This window comes from Tyto alba, unplaced genomic scaffold, assembly GCF_018691265.1.
Source record: "Tyto alba isolate M040663 unplaced genomic scaffold, T.alba_DEE_v4.0 Super-Scaffold_17, whole genome shotgun sequence".
NCBI lineage: Eukaryota > Metazoa > Chordata > Aves > Strigiformes > Tytonidae > Tyto > Tyto alba.
This window is the reverse complement of record NW_024881279.1, coordinates 8,634,898-8,651,695: the sequence shown is the minus strand read 5'-3', so window position 1 is coordinate 8,651,695 and position 16,798 is coordinate 8,634,898. Positions and strand designations below refer to the sequence as shown.

General features: G+C 42.1%; 1 long non-coding RNA gene across 1 annotated transcript; it reads right to left on the bottom strand.

The window, feature by feature from the left end:
- Window positions 1-257: 257 nt before the first annotated feature.
- On the bottom strand, window positions 258-10,993 carry LOC116964908. The gene is made up of 4 exons (XR_004409025.1): window positions 10,935-10,993; window positions 6,064-6,076; window positions 3,942-4,161; window positions 258-496 (listed from the first exon to the last, which is right to left on the bottom strand). It is a non-coding gene; the product is annotated as an uncharacterized LOC116964908 (long non-coding RNA).
- Window positions 10,994-16,798: the final 5,805 nt, after the last annotated feature.

The window sequence follows — 16,798 nt, the reverse complement described above, 5'->3', positions numbered from 1 at the left end:
TCTCTCTGTATTTTTCAGTGTTTCATTATTTCTGTAGATTCAATGAAACCCCCACAAGGCTGAATCCAGATAAAATTTGGGATTGAAATACAACCCACAAAGTAAGAGAATTCAATGAGATAAGAGAAAAATGACTCTGTTTTTACTGCCTTTTATCACAACTCTGAATGGCAGGGTATGAAACAACAGTAGATCTATGGGACTGGGCAGGGTGGGAGCATTGGTCATGGACTAATTAGCATGATCATAACACCTAGAGCACATGTGGCAGAGGTGTTGCTTCCTTGTAGCATGCTTTCAAGAAGCACAGCTGCCAGATAGTACATATTACAGTTCACAGTATGCAGTGGAGCTGACAAAGAATTTGACCATGTCTTGAAGTTAAACATGCTGGGGCTGTTGTGGTCCAGTCGACACAATCTTCAGCCAGCTTCTCTTGAGCATAAGGACAGCATAGTGCTTTGCTGATGTTATGGGGATTTCCAGGTGTTTATAGCTATGAGCAAGAAAATTTGAGAGAAAAACATAACAAAACAGATTATTTTCTATTGTAGCCTGAGGTCTTGTAGCAAATCTGAATCACAACATATTAGGGTGAAAACACATTCTGAATACTGAGGGAGTTAAAAATATTTCCTCTTCATTCATTTTACTATGTGACTACATCTGTACAATTAAAAGTGAATTTGGTTTTTCCATGTTTCTTGCCATTTTCCTTGATGATGATTTCAAAAGTGCCCCAGTTTTTCTCCTTACCACAACACTGTTATGACCCCTGTTTTGTACCATCCTTTCCATTTGCAACAGTTCATCAGCAAACTCAGGTCCTAAGTGCTGAGTCTATTCCATGTGAGGACTGAGTTTAAAACTTGCAATAATAGGCAAATCCAAGAACAAGGGTTAGAGTTTCCTCTCAAATTCCTCACATTTCTACTTTCTATGGATATCTTTGGATAGGATGTATTGGCCTTGGAGATTCTAGATCTCTCCAAGGGCCATTTATGCGACCAATTCAGGTTCCTAAGAACAGGTGTTTAGTACCACTTCAAATTATCAAGGTTCTCCCACTCGACTTCTGAAAGTGCTGGTTCTCCAGAAAACCCAGTGTGGATGTCCCGGACACTCTTGGGAATTCATAGTAGCATTAGAAGTGTAGGCGCCTGAATTTCTCCCAAGGCTCAGACCTGTTTTTGTCATGGCTATGGTTGCATTGAGTGTATCTCAAGCCATGGGGCTTTTTTTACTGGGTTACACTAGCAGATTTGTACCAAACCAAGAGAATCTGACTAGATGCAGGTCTGAAAGTCCTCCAGATGTTTTGCTGTCCCATCCACAGTGTCTCCATTTACACATTTTATAGTGTCTCCTTTCTGATTTCCTTAGATCAATTTATGTTTTTTAGGGGAAGAACCTGAATAAGGCAAAGGGAAAATAACTTCATTAGCTCACTATTAATCCCCTGGTGCTCTGTCAGAAGACTAATGGCCTAGTTTAAGAAGCATCATTGTCAGGTGGCTCTTTTTTAATAGGATTCCCACAGTGCAATAAGAGGCAGCCCTTGCATCTAAAAAATGAAATATGGGAGGAGAAACTTCGATCTCAACAGATCCAGTTTGGATTTTATTAAAGACCTCTAGAGCTAGGAATGTGTCTTATGTTGAAACCAGATGTAAAGACCCCAAAATATGAAAAAAAATTCTGTCTCTCTTCTTTGATAGTAATGCAAAGCTCTGTTGTGCATTTTTATAATTTAACAGAAAAGCTCAATCCAGACACAAAAGCTGTAGAAAATTGAGCTGTTTTCATTATAGGTTCTTTGATAATCTCTGAGTCTTTGAGGTTCCTACCCAGGGAAGTGAACACAGAGAGACAAACATGGAGGAGAGCTTGTACATGGCCACAATGGGAAGGGAAAGAAGTGAGGAAGGTTTAACCCAAAACACAATAAAGCTTTTCAAAGCATTCCATCTCAACATCAGCTGTTCCTTACAGATTTTTTTCTGAAGTCAAGAGGCCACAGTCAAGGACTTTTTTGGAGGAAAGAAGTTTTATTCCTGTCCTTGTTTTGCCATATCCATTATTATCCCTTAATAACAAAAGTTTCTATCTCATATGCTCATCAGAGCCAAGAAGACAGTATGTAATATGATCATCTGCCGCCAGAGCTACTATCTGGATTTAGACTTTGATTGCTCTTTTCTGTGAATGCCTCTATCACATATATGTCATCAGAGTGGGATCCAACACAAGTGTCCTTGAGGCATTGCTTCTTCATCACACTACCATTGCTTCTTTTGTTTTCTCTGTGTTTGGTCAATAGTGTGTTATTAGTACTGGGAAGAAGTTGTCCTCTATGCTGTATCAGGGCAGACATACATCTGCTAGCCTGGCTTTCCTTCAAAGCACATGAAAGGATCTCCAGAATAAAGTTACAATAGGAAAAGGTAAGAAAAGTGGTCAGCTGCCTCCCCTTTGCTTGACTAGAAGCACATGTCCAATATCAGCCATCTTCTTGTCTCTTAGGGGAAAAAAATACCACAAATCCACCTCCAAACACTCTAATTTCAAAATCAGGATCTGTGAGCCTAGTTAATCATAATGTAAGACTGTTCCTTGGGAACAGCTATGAGCACTCGCTCAAATGTCAACACTTAAAGCAAAGACTAATGTAAGTACAGTCACCTTATTAATACTAGCTGTCCTAGAGATTTAATGATTTGAAGAAAGAACCTGAGTTGTAATAAAACTAAATAGCATCATCTGAAAGACATTAGATAAGTCTAAAGGAAAGTCTTGCCACACAGAAATATTTTTCCACCAATTTTTCTCTTAGTTAAAATCATATTTGTACAAGAATATGGTGAGGATAAGAATATGTCATGAGCTGTAATTGAAGGGAATTGATTTCACTCCCTCAGCCTGTATTGGTAAAACCTCAGCTTCCTCCAGTTTTGGGCACTGGACCTCAAAAAAAAGAAGTGGAACAACTGCAGAAATTCCAGAGGAGAGAAATGTGAACTGTCAAAGATCAAAGACCATGAGCTTTAAGAGAGCAATGAGGAAGCTGGTGGTTCAGACAGAGAAAACCAATGGAGAGAGCATAAGAGCCATCAGTTGTATAAAGGTTGTTGGAAAGAGGAAAGAAATAATCTGTTTGTCATGACCAGGATGGCTAGCACAAGAAATAATGGGCTTAAGTGGCAGCAAGAGATATGAGGGTTAGACATCAGGAAAAGCTTCCTAATGGTGAGAGGAGTAAGGGACTGAAGTAGATTGCCTGAGGCGTGGAAGAATCTCTCTGTTGGAGGCTTTTAAAGAACAAACATCCATCAGAAATGGTATACAGAGATTCTTGCTAAAGGGGGAGAAAAATGGATAAAGAAAACTCTTAAAGCTCTTTTTCCCTTTTTTCTCTGATCTTATAAAGTTACTAAAGAGACCCCAGCCCACTCAAAATCCCAAGGACATGGTCAGAGACAGCTATAACAAAGCCTTCTGCAGTGAAATTGCAGAGTTCTTATAAACTTCTCAACAAGCCAGAGGGCTGCCTAGAATAATCTGCAGTATGTTATACCAAGGCGGCAAGTGAACCTCTGCCGCTTTATTTTACATGATGTTTAAACAATGGACTAGCTTCCAGTAATACAATTCGTTTCACTGATACCTCCAAAACTACCTGTGTGGTGAAAGTTAGGTGTGTCCTTGCTGAATCAGATTCTAACTACAGCACCCTGTCCTGGGCCAGTGAAATATTCTTCACTGACAATGCAAAACTTTGAGGTATAGAAGTTTCTATATTCTGTAGTAGCTTCATAATCTAACACATGAGGAAACAGTCCTGTCATTATCAGATAATGGCCCTAAATGAGAAGGGCAACATTCCCAAGGTCCAGCACCTTTTATTATTGCATTATAAATATATTACTGTTTGCCAGACTGACCTTTCCCAGGCTTTCTTCATATCAGTGATAGAGGAACAAGCTCTCTGGGGTCCTCTGAATGTAATTGCTTTCCTTTGTGTGTAAGAAGAGATTGACTTTTATTCAAGGGTGATATCTGCAGCCTTAATTTAGTAATTTTCATTATGAGGAATGTGGACTCTACTATGACTTCTGCCAAGCACATCTTGAGAGTGAACTTCTTGCAATTTCATGTTGCCACCTATGAAGGAGAAAGGAGAAACAAGGTTTGTTTTATCTGCTTGCCAGAAGACAGGAGGTCCCTGTGGAGTACTTCCCAAGGTTTCTTTGACCGGTCACTGTGCATCAACCCTTGGTTTGCCCACTTGCACTAGCATAAGCATTTTTTTACTTTGTAATGGTGCGTTGGACCTGAAAGCCAATATGTGGTCATGACAGGGTTCCAGAAACATCCGATTATACTCCTTTGCAAGGGAGAGGTTTTCCCATGCCCGCTAAGGGAATTCTCCTCTGTCTTGAAGTGAAAAGTGACATATTTTGTCTACAAGTGTTACCTTGGAACTTGTCCTGTAAGAAGTCAGGACGTGCCACACGCCCTGAAGTGCTCATGAGACCTCTGCTATGGAAGCAGGACAGCTGGCGATCCAGGTTTCACTATTTAGTAAATGAAAGGGAATATTGCACAGGAAGTACCAGGAAGTCAGTGGCTCTAAATACTTGCACAGTTGTGTGCTTACCCCCTAGATAAATTCAAGAGGACTTCATTTAAGGTCATAGACTTGCCACACTAATATTGGAATGAAATCTTCTCTGTTTAACTTCATTAAAAGCCTCAGGCAAGAGAGATTAAATTTAACCTCAGCATCATTCGTTTCAAACAGCATATAGTAATGCTGAATGAGCTGGAAGGAGAGGTATTTAATGTATTTATTTGTGTGGTATTATCAAATTTGAGGCCCAAAGACTGAAATCCTGCTCTTCACAGTAATGTGTACACATTGGTTAATATGATTTGTTCTGGGAGAAAAACCACATTGAGATATGCTAGATGGTGAAAGTAAATATTGTGTGCAAAGCAGTAAGGGGGGGAACGAGGTGAGAGAGAAGAGAGAAATGAAATTATATATCCAAGGACACTCAGGAAACCCATGTCACGGCAGGGAACTGAATTCACATCTGTTCTGTTCCAGCTCAGCACCTTTTCTACAAGCAACCTCCCTCAACGTACTTCATTTGTGGTTAAAACCCCAAAGAGGGAAAAGAAGAAACAAGAAAAGGAAATACTGCAGGAACATTAATCCCACTATTGAGTATTTTTCATGGTGTCCAGGTAGTTAAACTCAGTCTTCAATAATATATGACAGAAAGTAATGCAATTTAAATCAGGAGAGGAAGACAGCAGGCTAGGGGAGGTAAAGGTGAGTGCTGAAGCGCACAAGCCAAAAGAGACTATATTGTAGAAAAAAAAGCTGTGAGCCATAATAACAGCTTTTCTTAACAGAATTTAACTAGGTTAGAGTGACCTCCAAGAGGTGCCAGAATTTTAACAGCCAAATTCTAATGTGAAGGATTATGGATATTTCTGTATAAATTGCTCTTGTTTTACATAGACCGTTTTGCTGAGTACAATGTTAATTTTGCAGCTCCACTGGAGCAGCAGGTTATAAGAAGATAAACAGAAAATTATGCCTCTAGCAGCTGATGGATACCTTGGTTAAGAGGGATGATAAAACTATTTACATGAAAATATTAAAGGAATGCAGGGCATACCAGCTTTTTAGCAGTGCTGCTCTGAATGGGGTGGGGGAAGGTGGCAATAGGTGGGAAAGGACATATTTTCTTCACTCTGATTTTTACCCAAACCACAGCTATAATCAAGAGAAGACTTTTCTTCTTTAGCTGCATGTTCTTCTCTGAATGTCTTTCCTTGTGTAATTCTGCATCAAGAACTGGAGTGAATTCCCCTCTGAGATGAAATTCAGGGTGTAATCCATGGTGTTGACAGAGCAGGAAAGGGGAAATTGAACAGAGACAACCCTCAACCTGTTCTGGGAACATAAACCCAAATGCACTGGAGTGGTTGAAATACAGGGAGCTCATAACTTCCCATGTTTCCAGCCCCTGAATCTGTGGACTTTTTTACCTTTGTGTTTCCTCTGTGCAGCCACAGCAAAGTTGATGAGGGTAGAGAAAAAGGAGAAAAGAAAGGGACATCAGGATCATGAAGTTTGAGCCAAGGTTGAGAACATCCCCATGCCTGATCCCAACTCTGCTTCAGGACATGCACTGTCTCCATCTGTGCTTAGGCCAACCCTGCATTGAGGGATGTACCCACTTCCCAAGGGACAGCAGGTGGGATAGGAAGGGAAAACTGGAGTCTGAACGCAATCAGCAACTTCCCAAAGCATCACCCTCAAAAACTCTGCAGCCATAACTCAACAGACTTAGGATTCAAGCTACATCAGCTGCGGCACAGGGGTGAGTGAGCAAGCAGATGAACTGCTTGAGACCAAGCCCTGGAAAGTGAAGATGGAGGAAGGAAGAGGTAATCATTCATGCCATGGTGGGAGATATGTCCTCCTGCCTCTCTGGCCAGAGTAGTTATAAGCTCCAAGGTCACCCAGCCGCAAACTTTCTTCTTGACTGGGCAGCTCCACTAGGGCTAATTCCAGGTATTAATGACCTAAAATTGTACATATTTAAGAATTAACCGTAACAAAATATTTTTATTTTTCAACCATCTACTTCCTCTCTTGATACTTGCTTCTCATTAGCTCTTTTAAAATGTGAGACAAGTGATTGTCATTCATTCCAGTTAAAAGTAAACATTTTTTTTTAAAGAGAAGGGATAGTACTGTGGTAGCCAGACTTGAACAACACCAATAGATTTACCTGCTCAAAATGACAGAGCCGAATTCAGTGGCTTTCAGCAAGGTAATATTAGCTCAGGTACAATCCCTCAGAACTCCACCTGGCCACAGTCATAAATTGCTGCCTCCATTACAGCTTTCCCAATACCATTTCCATGCTGGCTGCACACCAGCTTTATTGTAGTATAACGTGCATTTCGTAGGAGTGCAGCAGGAATGACAGAATGGGGTTAGGACGCTAGAAAAGCCACATTACTTTTTCATCCTAGGAGTTGCAAAAGGAGATAGAAAAGAGAAGGGCAAAGACACCAAAGGCTCAGCTCTAGGCTGCTGCTGCAACTGAGTGAAGAGAAAGACAGAAAAGAGCTGTGCTCACTCATCCAATCTAAATGTAGGAAAGTTTTTCATAGATATTTCCCACTAGTCTTTCACTTATTATGCATCAAGGGCAGAGATGTCTCCATTTTATTTTGCACTCTGTCATTCAGAGCTGGGCTAATCACTGCTGCTGAGAATGGAGACAGACAAATGGGAATTAATTTTTTCAAGTGTCCCCCATGTTGCTTATACACATGCCACAGCCCTGACTTGGCAACTTTGGAAAAACTGTCTTTGCATACAAAGATCTAAAGCATACAGTGAAAAGACAGGTATATATGACAAAGGAACCAAGGGACAATTCTGCTATGTCTTGGCCTTGAGTTAAGGTATCTAGAAGCAATCTTGGCTCTGATGTTCTCAGCACAACTTTAGTAATAATGTGTAATGAGCTCTGGGCAGAGATTACCAGGCCACGGAGACCACCCAGTGCCACACATTCCTGTGAGGACAGAGAGGGATGGGTTGGAAACAGCACAGCTACCTTCACTTCCCCCAAGCCCAGTTCAGCAAGGTCTGCTTTCACCACTGCAGCTATTGAGACAGAACTGGGCATGAATTTTAAGTGTGGGGTTTTTTCAGTCACTAGGAAGTAAGATGGGTTAGAGGTGGTGGTGTCTTGGAAAATGTTGGGTCTGGAACAGTCATCTCATTCCTTTTATCTACCCAAGCAGTAATGTCAGAGGAGAGTCTGAGGCCATCATCCTCTCATCTTGACTTTTCCAGGCAACGAATAAAATTTGTTTTTAAAAATCTGCATATTTATATTTCCAAAGAAATAAGAGAGAAAATACAGATGAGCTTCTTCAAGGGGAACAGCAGACCTTAAAGTTTAATTCACAGGATGTTGTAACTGCACAGAGGTTGGTATTTGTGCTAGTCACTTGAGGGAGACAAAGAGCCACAGTGAATTTGCCTGGGTTTCATATGGTCAGCCTTCAAGGTAAAGAGAACTATAAAAACCTTATGATTGGTGCAAGGTCTGCAGATATCTATTAGATTCTGGAAGCAAAAGAATGAATAATGAGATGGAAAAATCTACAGGAGGACAGAGAATTAAACAGGACTTGAAAGGTCTCATGAGGCATTTCAGAAAGACCACCAAATATGAGAGAGTTGGTCAGCACAGCTTCAGACAACATTTATTGTAGGCAATGGCAAGGATTGGGATAGTTTGCCTGAAAGAATCTAAACTCACTGTAATATTTGGTAAGGGAAAGAAAGTCTGAGAACACAAAGGTCATTTCAATCAGCTCAGCATGATCAAACACTCTGATGCACCTGCTCAAAACATCTGTGGTGGTTAAACATCTGCTCCAGAGTCAAAATATTGGGAAACAGAAAATACCAGTGAGCTGTGCACTAGAGAAACCACAAGTCATTTCCTTGGTGAGTGCTGTGATCAGATCTGTGTCATAAGCCCAAGAGGAAATGTTGAAAAATGAACACAATTTGAAAAAAGGATTGTAAAGATAATATATTTTTCTCCATGGAGAAAAGCTAAAAAGCTGATGGCTATTGAATAGCAATCAGAAAGATGAATGAGATGATACACCACAGGCATGGTCACAAACATAAAATACCATATTTGGCACTTCTGCTTTCTCACTGACATTTGAGAAAGCAGTTTGGGACAATCTGCACAATTAAAACAGTAATTGTTTAGAAGACCCATAAAGAAAACACTTTTTTAAGTGTTTAAGCAAAAATAACCACTGGAACTCTGTGCTGTGTGATACAGCTGAACCAATCAGATATAACCTTCTGTAACCTAAACCAGATATTTGATATAAGTGGCACACAATGTGATTTCTAGCATGATTGATGCCAGAACATTTTTATTTTCTTGGCTCATATTGCTTTCTTTTTGGCAAGTTTCCTTCCTCTCTTTATGAAGATGAAGCTTGGCTTGCTAACTCACAGCCACATAAGAGATCTTTGTGGAAAGTTTAATCTGAAAGACCTGAGCCACCTCTCAGCTCAGAGTTTTTCTCTGGAAACACCACTCTCATGCTCAGGACTACAGAGGGAGCCTCTCTCTTGCCATTGACCTGCTTCACCACCTAGATTAGCTGGCTAACACCCTGTGCTGTGAAAACTCCCAGAAAGAAGCAAACACATTAGAGGAACTTCACTCAGCCGTTAAATTGGGATGTATCTACCTCTTTCTTAGGGGTCACAAATGAGATCAATTTACCATAAACCTCTAGAGATTCTGCAATATCAAGGCAGAGGTAGGTAAATGTTTCAGCTCTCTGTATAAATCTCTGGTCTGTTTATCATTGCAGTTTCAAAGCACTTATGTGAACCAAAAATAGTTTAGCAGTTCAATAGAGCAAGACAGTCACTGTATCCATGCTGGACTGGACATGTGTGTGTTAGCTGCATCACTGACCATAATAATGTCCTTAGGTATAAAAGCAATATTCATGTGCTCTTCCAGCTGACATTTCAGTGCAATTCGACATTAATAAAAGTACAACTGAAATACCAGTGCAGAATCCAGCTCAGTATAATTCACTGAAGCTGAAGAAACTGTGAAAGTCCTTCTGAAACTGTGGGTTGGTGCTGGGTCAAACAGACCTGTACATCAAAGGGTTAGCAACCACTGCACTGTCCTCCCTGTTACTACAGGCAGTCTGTCCTTGAAATGATGACAAATTGGTTTGGAAATACTCTGATGCACCTGGATGATTTTAGAAATGTAAAGGCCTGGGGGATTCCCTTTTCAACTGAAATGGGAAATATATTTTTATAAAAACCAGTCATGCTACTTTTGTTTTGTTTTCATCACTGTCTTTGGTGACAATGAAAGCAAAACATGCACAGTCCCGGGGAGATCCAGTATCCCACAGTCAGGCAGTAAATCAAACTTGTCTCCTGAGAGCATAGTCAGTGGCTTCAGTACACAACTGTAGCCAGTTTTCATCCTCTCCTTACCTAAGCTAATCCTCTCATTACCTATGGATGGACTTGACCTTGGTTTAGACCATTTTCCAATCTCTTGGGCAATCAAATAAGCAGAGATATGCCATAGCCTTAAGAGTTTTCCCCATGGCTGATTGGGATTAGCAACTTGAGAGGAAAGAGCAAGTAAATACTAAACCAGATGATAAATTCCATGTTTCACTCCTAGATGCTCTAAGGAAACATCCATTTCTTTGCTCTCACAGATCACCTTGTCCCTCAAGCAAATATACCATTTTCTTTCCTAACAGAGGTGTGAGTTACTTTAAGCCAATACTGGGATCAATACCAGCAGCCCTGGGACTTCTAATACAACACTGACTGTATAACTGGGTTATTAGCCTAGTACTCTGTCTACATCAAGGAACAGCTCCTAAACTTAAAAGTTAAATATCCTTTTGCCCTGGTGGTTCACAACCAAAGACCCAGTGTTGCATGTTTCAGAGTTGCTTCAAACTTTATGAAAAGTAAAAAACATCTATTAACATTTGAATTCTTTGGCTCTTATTTAGCCGTATAAGACCAAAACATAATCTAACACAGAGCTCTTTTTCTCTCAAAAGCTGTCCCTCTCCCTCTCTTGACAGCTTTTCAAGTACTGGATTGAAAAAAATTGACCATAATGTAGTATCAAATCCTGTGCTTGCCCCCACCCACATTATTGACTCATTTCCATCTCTACTGCAGAAGCGCAAAACCTTCTCCTTTAGGAGAGTCACACTGGAAGATAGATTTCTCCTCTTCAGGAGAGACTCCTGAAGATTTAACAGGATTTATAATGATCCACTGACATACTTACCAGGAGATGGCCCAAAGAAGGCAAAAGAGACTCCGACCCCAACGAAGATTCAAGGCAGATCTCTGTGGTTTTAGCCACAAATTCTTCACATACATGTTTTCTGCTTTATTCACACTGAAGTCAGCTTCAGAGACCACCACTCATTCATCTTTCCCCACCTCTTACTGATAATTCGCTGACTGTCTTTGACCGACGATTTAAAAAAAAAAAAAAAAAAGGTAGAATGGGACCAGCACAAGGTCAACTGTGACATGTGGTCCTTGGGGACAGTTAGTCAGGAGCTTCCTGGAGAGACTTTTTCAAGTTTGTTGAGTCCCTGAGCATAATGAGATACAGAAGAGAAGGATGGCAGTGCAAGGACATGGGGCTCCCTACAATCTGTTGATCTTGGGAGGAGGAAGGGCATGTTCCTTCGCTGCCTTTATGGACACCTTTCCTCCAGTGGTGATAAAGCATATGTCTGGAGCCCTATAGGGAGATATAGCTTTCTCTCTTTGTTTCACTTCCAGCCTCTGTCCCAGAGTGTGACCAAACATGAAAGACAATATATCAAGAACAAGCTCCTAGGGTTGATCATCCTTCTAGATATCACCTTTCTTTGCTTATTTGGACAAAATGCTTCCACATAGAGGCCTCACATAACTGATGGAGCTGAATCTCTTCTCTGCTCCTGTAGCATCAAGTGAATAATGAACTTCACTCCCACACCAAGCAAAGTAACTACTTCAGAAACTCTAATCAGACACATGAAAGCTCATGAGGATAAAACCAGATGTATTAAAAAACATATGTAATATGCATAATTTTGGCCACCCCTGAATCAGGGACTCCTTACACAAACCCCTCCCCACCTGCCTGCAGGTTATCCATATCCCCTGTTTGACAGACAAGAGGAACCTGTGCTCAGCTGTTCCCTCTGTGCAGAGATTAACTCATTGACAAGGCTCCTAGGAATGTGCCAGCTCATTAATTACCATAAGAACTGTGTCAGCAAGAAGTAGGCAAGGTGACCGCTGAAAATGGTCAGACACCCATCTATTAGTGCTTGCTACCTTGGCCATTACATGTCAAAAAACAAACCAATAACAGCTGGCAGATGCTTCTTAACTATGAAATATCACAAATTGCACACTTTGCTAATATAAAGCACTCATGTAAATCAATGTTGGTGGAACAGACTACAAAGAGCTTGTCCCCACAAGCTAGTCAGTCCCGTTCCAAGGTTGAAATTACTTCCTATGGGCACAATGGAGTCCTGAAAGTATGATGGGTCTCCCAGCAGTGGGAGATAGTATGGAAAAATCCCAACAGCTTTGACATGCCACCTCATCTATGTTTCTATCTGGCTGGTAGGAGAGAATTCATCTTCAGTAAAAGCTACTCCTGTTATTAACAGGGAGGGTTGCCAGAAGGTTGTCCCATAACTACCCCCCTGGGCCGTAAGGCAGAGAGAGACCAGACTCGCCAGGCTGAGATCTCAAATGTAATGTCTGCTTACGCAAGCAAGTACTTGAGTCACAACCCTGTGTTGTCTATAAAGGCAGGGAGGCAGCCACAGCCCATTTCAGATCTCACAGCTGGTAGCTCTTCCTGGTGCCTCCCTCAGAGAGGGAACATGACCACTAAGAAGTCTTTGATTTTCTATTAAAATTCATCATTATTCTTGTAATGCCAACACTAGGATAACGCGCCTGGGATTAGACCTAGGAAATCCATCAAGACCAATACTTAGTCACACTCAAGTGCTTTTATGCCACAGTTGCTATGAAGAGCAGCTTCAAAAACAGCCCCTTAAGAAGATCAAGAGGGCAGGGGGCCTCCTGACTGCTGTGCAGTTGAAGGCAGGGCTCTTCCCCAGACAGAGCCCATGCATTTTCAGTAAAGGGGCATTTGAATGTCAGGCAGTGGGAGGCAAAGTCTTGTCTATGTATCAAAGGTTTTGCTTCCCTTGGCTCAAGTGGAGTTAAAGAAATAGAATAAGCTGGAGAAATTTAAGGTTGTTCAACTTGCACAGAGCTCAGAAGAGCTCTGGTGTATCTGTAAGAACAAAAATGAAGATCCAGGTTACAGATTCCCTCTTCTCATACCCATCACAGGGCTGGTGAATTTGCACCCCGAAAGGAAAGTGCTAAGAGATATCTTGCCACATTCCCAATCATCTACCCATAACCCTTTCCAATCACTGCACTGAATCATAAGGGGTGACTTTCCCTCACGCCCTGTAACCAGCCTACTTCCTTCTGGCCTTTTTATTTGATAGATTTTAATTTTATCTTTCACCCTCTCCCTTTTCTTTGACTAGTCTCACTGTAGTTCGTAGGGCTAGGAAACATCTTTATCATCTGATATAAAAGGGATATGACAGGCCTGTGCTGTAAAACGCCAAGTGTCAAACCATAAGGAATTCCACAAATAACCGTTCAGATGCCCAAAGGGGGGAGGCAGGATATGGATGGCTCCCAAGTGCATGACTAAGTCCACCAGCACTGCAGAGACAGAAATGTGTCTCTGTCCAAGCTTGTAAGGTTTCCGGAGGTCATTATACATGGTGAGAGCAAGACCTGCCAGAGGGCAGACAGGCAATGCCATCACCTGAAACCTTTGTCAGAGGTCTTCCAGAGAACCATTGCCTCTGGGTGACAGCATTAGCTGTGTCACACACCTGGAGTGATTGCCTTGAATAAATCGGCATTTGCTCATGAAAGCACAAAATGAGTGACCTGGATTCGCCTAAGGGATGTGTAGTGAGGTGTGGAAACAAATTAGTAAAGGAAATCTGTGAGAGAATCTCCTGTCAGTGATGAGGCAGGAACAGGATGATGCTGAGAGCTGGGGGAGATTTGGTGCAGACCAGGGAGAAAGCAGAGAAGCCTGTTGTGTTGGAGGAAAGAGGAGAAGGAGATGCTCCCCTGGGAGATGGTGGGATGGGAGATTAAAGGGGGGGAGGGGGCCGGGAAGGAAGGTGGAGGGGAAACCAGAAATGGAGGCTAGCAATTCAGATAAAATGGATTAGATGGGGATAAAGGCAGCTGGAAGGAACTCAAAGAACATGAGATTAAGAGGTGCACGTGAGAGTTGATCAGTGTTCATGGGAAATGAGAAAGCTGGGTCATCTGGATCCTGCTAATGGCTTCTAGAAAAGAAGAGTCTGAACAGTTTGAGAGGGGGGATGGCCACAAAGCAGAACCGAGGTATATAAGACTCCAAGGTGCCCAGAGAAAGACTAGACCTCCTGATTACCCACTGAGATCATCAGACAGCAAGCTTAGAAACAGCACTGTTTGAAAAGCACAGGAACTCAGTGATATTGTGATACCCAGCTGCACTCAGGGCTGCCAGACACTGGACATGATCATGGGTGATATTAAATGGGGTACAAACACTGGACAGGAGTTTCTTACATTTCAATCTCTATTTAGCAACATGGTCCTGAGCCAGCTAGACTTATATCTGAGCCAGTATGGCAGACAGAGAAATAAATGAGAGAGACACCTCCATCCCTGGGGACATGCCACCACCCTAGGTGGGGCTCTGAGTGGCCCTGGTACAAGACTCACTCCCCAGGGACAGCCAAGCTCTGGGACTCCTTGCCTGGGCCAGAGAGTGCCATGAATCTGGTGTGCTAAACACACTGTCACCATTGCATTGCTTATCATATACTGGGAAAAAAAGGTAATTGAGAGGTCTGAACTGTGCAGTGAGCAGATGATAGAGAAACAGAAAAAATGTTGACTCAGTTCCTCGAAACTCTTTTCTGGGCTGGGAATCAACTCATGCCAGTTTGGTCAGGCAAGAGCAACTACATTGCTGCGCCAGGGGTCCTTCCAGCCTACAGCTCCGTTTGCCTTCCCCTGCCATCCTTAAGCATTTGCTAACAAATTGTTGCACTGAAGGTCCTGTGAAAAGGACTGGAGCAGATCCTTATTTTGAGAGACCAGGTCCAGGACCGTGGCCTTCATACAGCAGTGAGTGGGGCTGCCAAGTTCACCCCTTCATCAGGGATCTAGACTGCTTGAGTATGGGCATGTTACTACACAGAGGAGAGGGAAAAATACCTCCAAATTGGGCAGTAGATAGTCTGACTGTAGGCCTACTTACAAATACATGCATTAGCTCAGAAAGCAGTGCAAAGGCAGAAGCAATCAGCCAAAAGCAAGAGCACAGATGGTGCTTAAGTCCTCCTAAAATGCTGAAGAAATGCACATTTAACTACAGCCTCCATTAGATTAACTTCCTGTCTTTGGTGATCTAAAGACCATGGATTATCCTATTTGAGCTACTTTCTCTGCTAACTGCCCAGCCAGGTGTGTAAATAGTTAAATCACTTTATAAAAGTGTTCATGATTCTCATACTGCTGAGGAAATCCAAGTTAATAACTCTCCTTATTCTTATCATAGCTACCCTTGTTTTCTAAAGGCCCTGCAGAAACAGTCACATCTGCCCAGCCCTGCCAGCTGAGCCTCTGCTGTTGCTTCACCTTCAGGTCACATCCCAGAGCAGCAGCCTCCTTCCTCCCAGTCCCTTGAGCGCACCGGGTCCCACTGCTCAAACACAAGCACAGAGGCTTCTTTCTTCCCTTATTCCTGACAAACAAAAAGAGAAAAGCTGGAAGGAGAAAGAGAATAAAAAGGGAAGAAATGATGAAGAAGAACCTACTTTGAGCAGTGGGGTTAATCTGACTCAAATCTTAAATCCATGTTAGCAGTTAATCCAGTTAGTAAGGCTTTCATTGGGAGCTTTGAGAAATCCTTTAACCTCTTGCAGTAAACCAGAAGCGGCTTAACAGCTCAATGTTCATGAGAAAAGCCTGTCAATAATGCTGCTAAGCAGGTATTTAGCAGGATTTAAGAAACAAGCATGTGACAATTCTTCTTTAATGAAGCAATTGGGCTTCTCTCCAGGAAGGAAGTGGTCACTATTTCCTTAGTCTTGCCGGTGATCTACCTTTCAAGATTCAAAAGAAGATGCAGCTATGGTCTCTGTCAACTTGGAAAGTATTCCTTCTGGGGGAAACCACAGTAAAAAGCAGATTTTTTTTTAGTGTTTTTTATAAATCTCATGGATTCTTTGTCCTAAGAGATCTTCTATGAAGGAGACTGCGGTAGTAAAAAAATTAAATTAACTTCCCTGTGATTATTTTTTTTTTCTTCCAGAGGGGTCTACACTGTTCCAAAGAAAGCAAGATGACAAATAACTTTAATGTTTAAGGCTTTTTACTCCAGAGTCTAGCAGGATCATCTGTAAACCTAGTTTATTTACCACCTCTATGCCAAGCCATTACATATTCACTCCATCTGCAGAGACTGGTAAAATGAGTTTGCTCTAGTCCAGAAATCCTGCCATCACACATAGCCTGATGCTGCTTCCCAGTTCCTGGCAAAGGCAAAGTGCAAGTATGTCTGCTGGACAGTGACATACTGCAAGGTAAGCTTCATCCCTGCCCTGGATTGATGAGACCAGGGGGATCAGAGGCAGGTGACTTCCCAGACTCACCCACTCTTGGCTTCTCCAGGTGCCCAGTGGGTAGCGGGTTCATGAGGATGCATAGCTGTCCTCTGGACTGTGCTTGCTTAAACCCCCTGACACTGGTCACAGAAATTCCGTCACAGAAGCTTTCAGACACAATCACCTTAATTATGTGTAGGTTTCTACAAATTCTCTCAAACATATGTGATCCAAGGTAGTAGTACCAACCTTTTCATGTGGGAAACCTTTTTCAAGCTGTGAGGCCCTCTGGGAACCAGATCTGCTGGGCAACAGGGCAGACATCCCTACACCAGCATGGTGGAGACCACCATCAGTCTGGAAGCTCCAGTAGAAACCAAGATTTTCTGCTGTGATATCCCATCCACCCCATTACTTC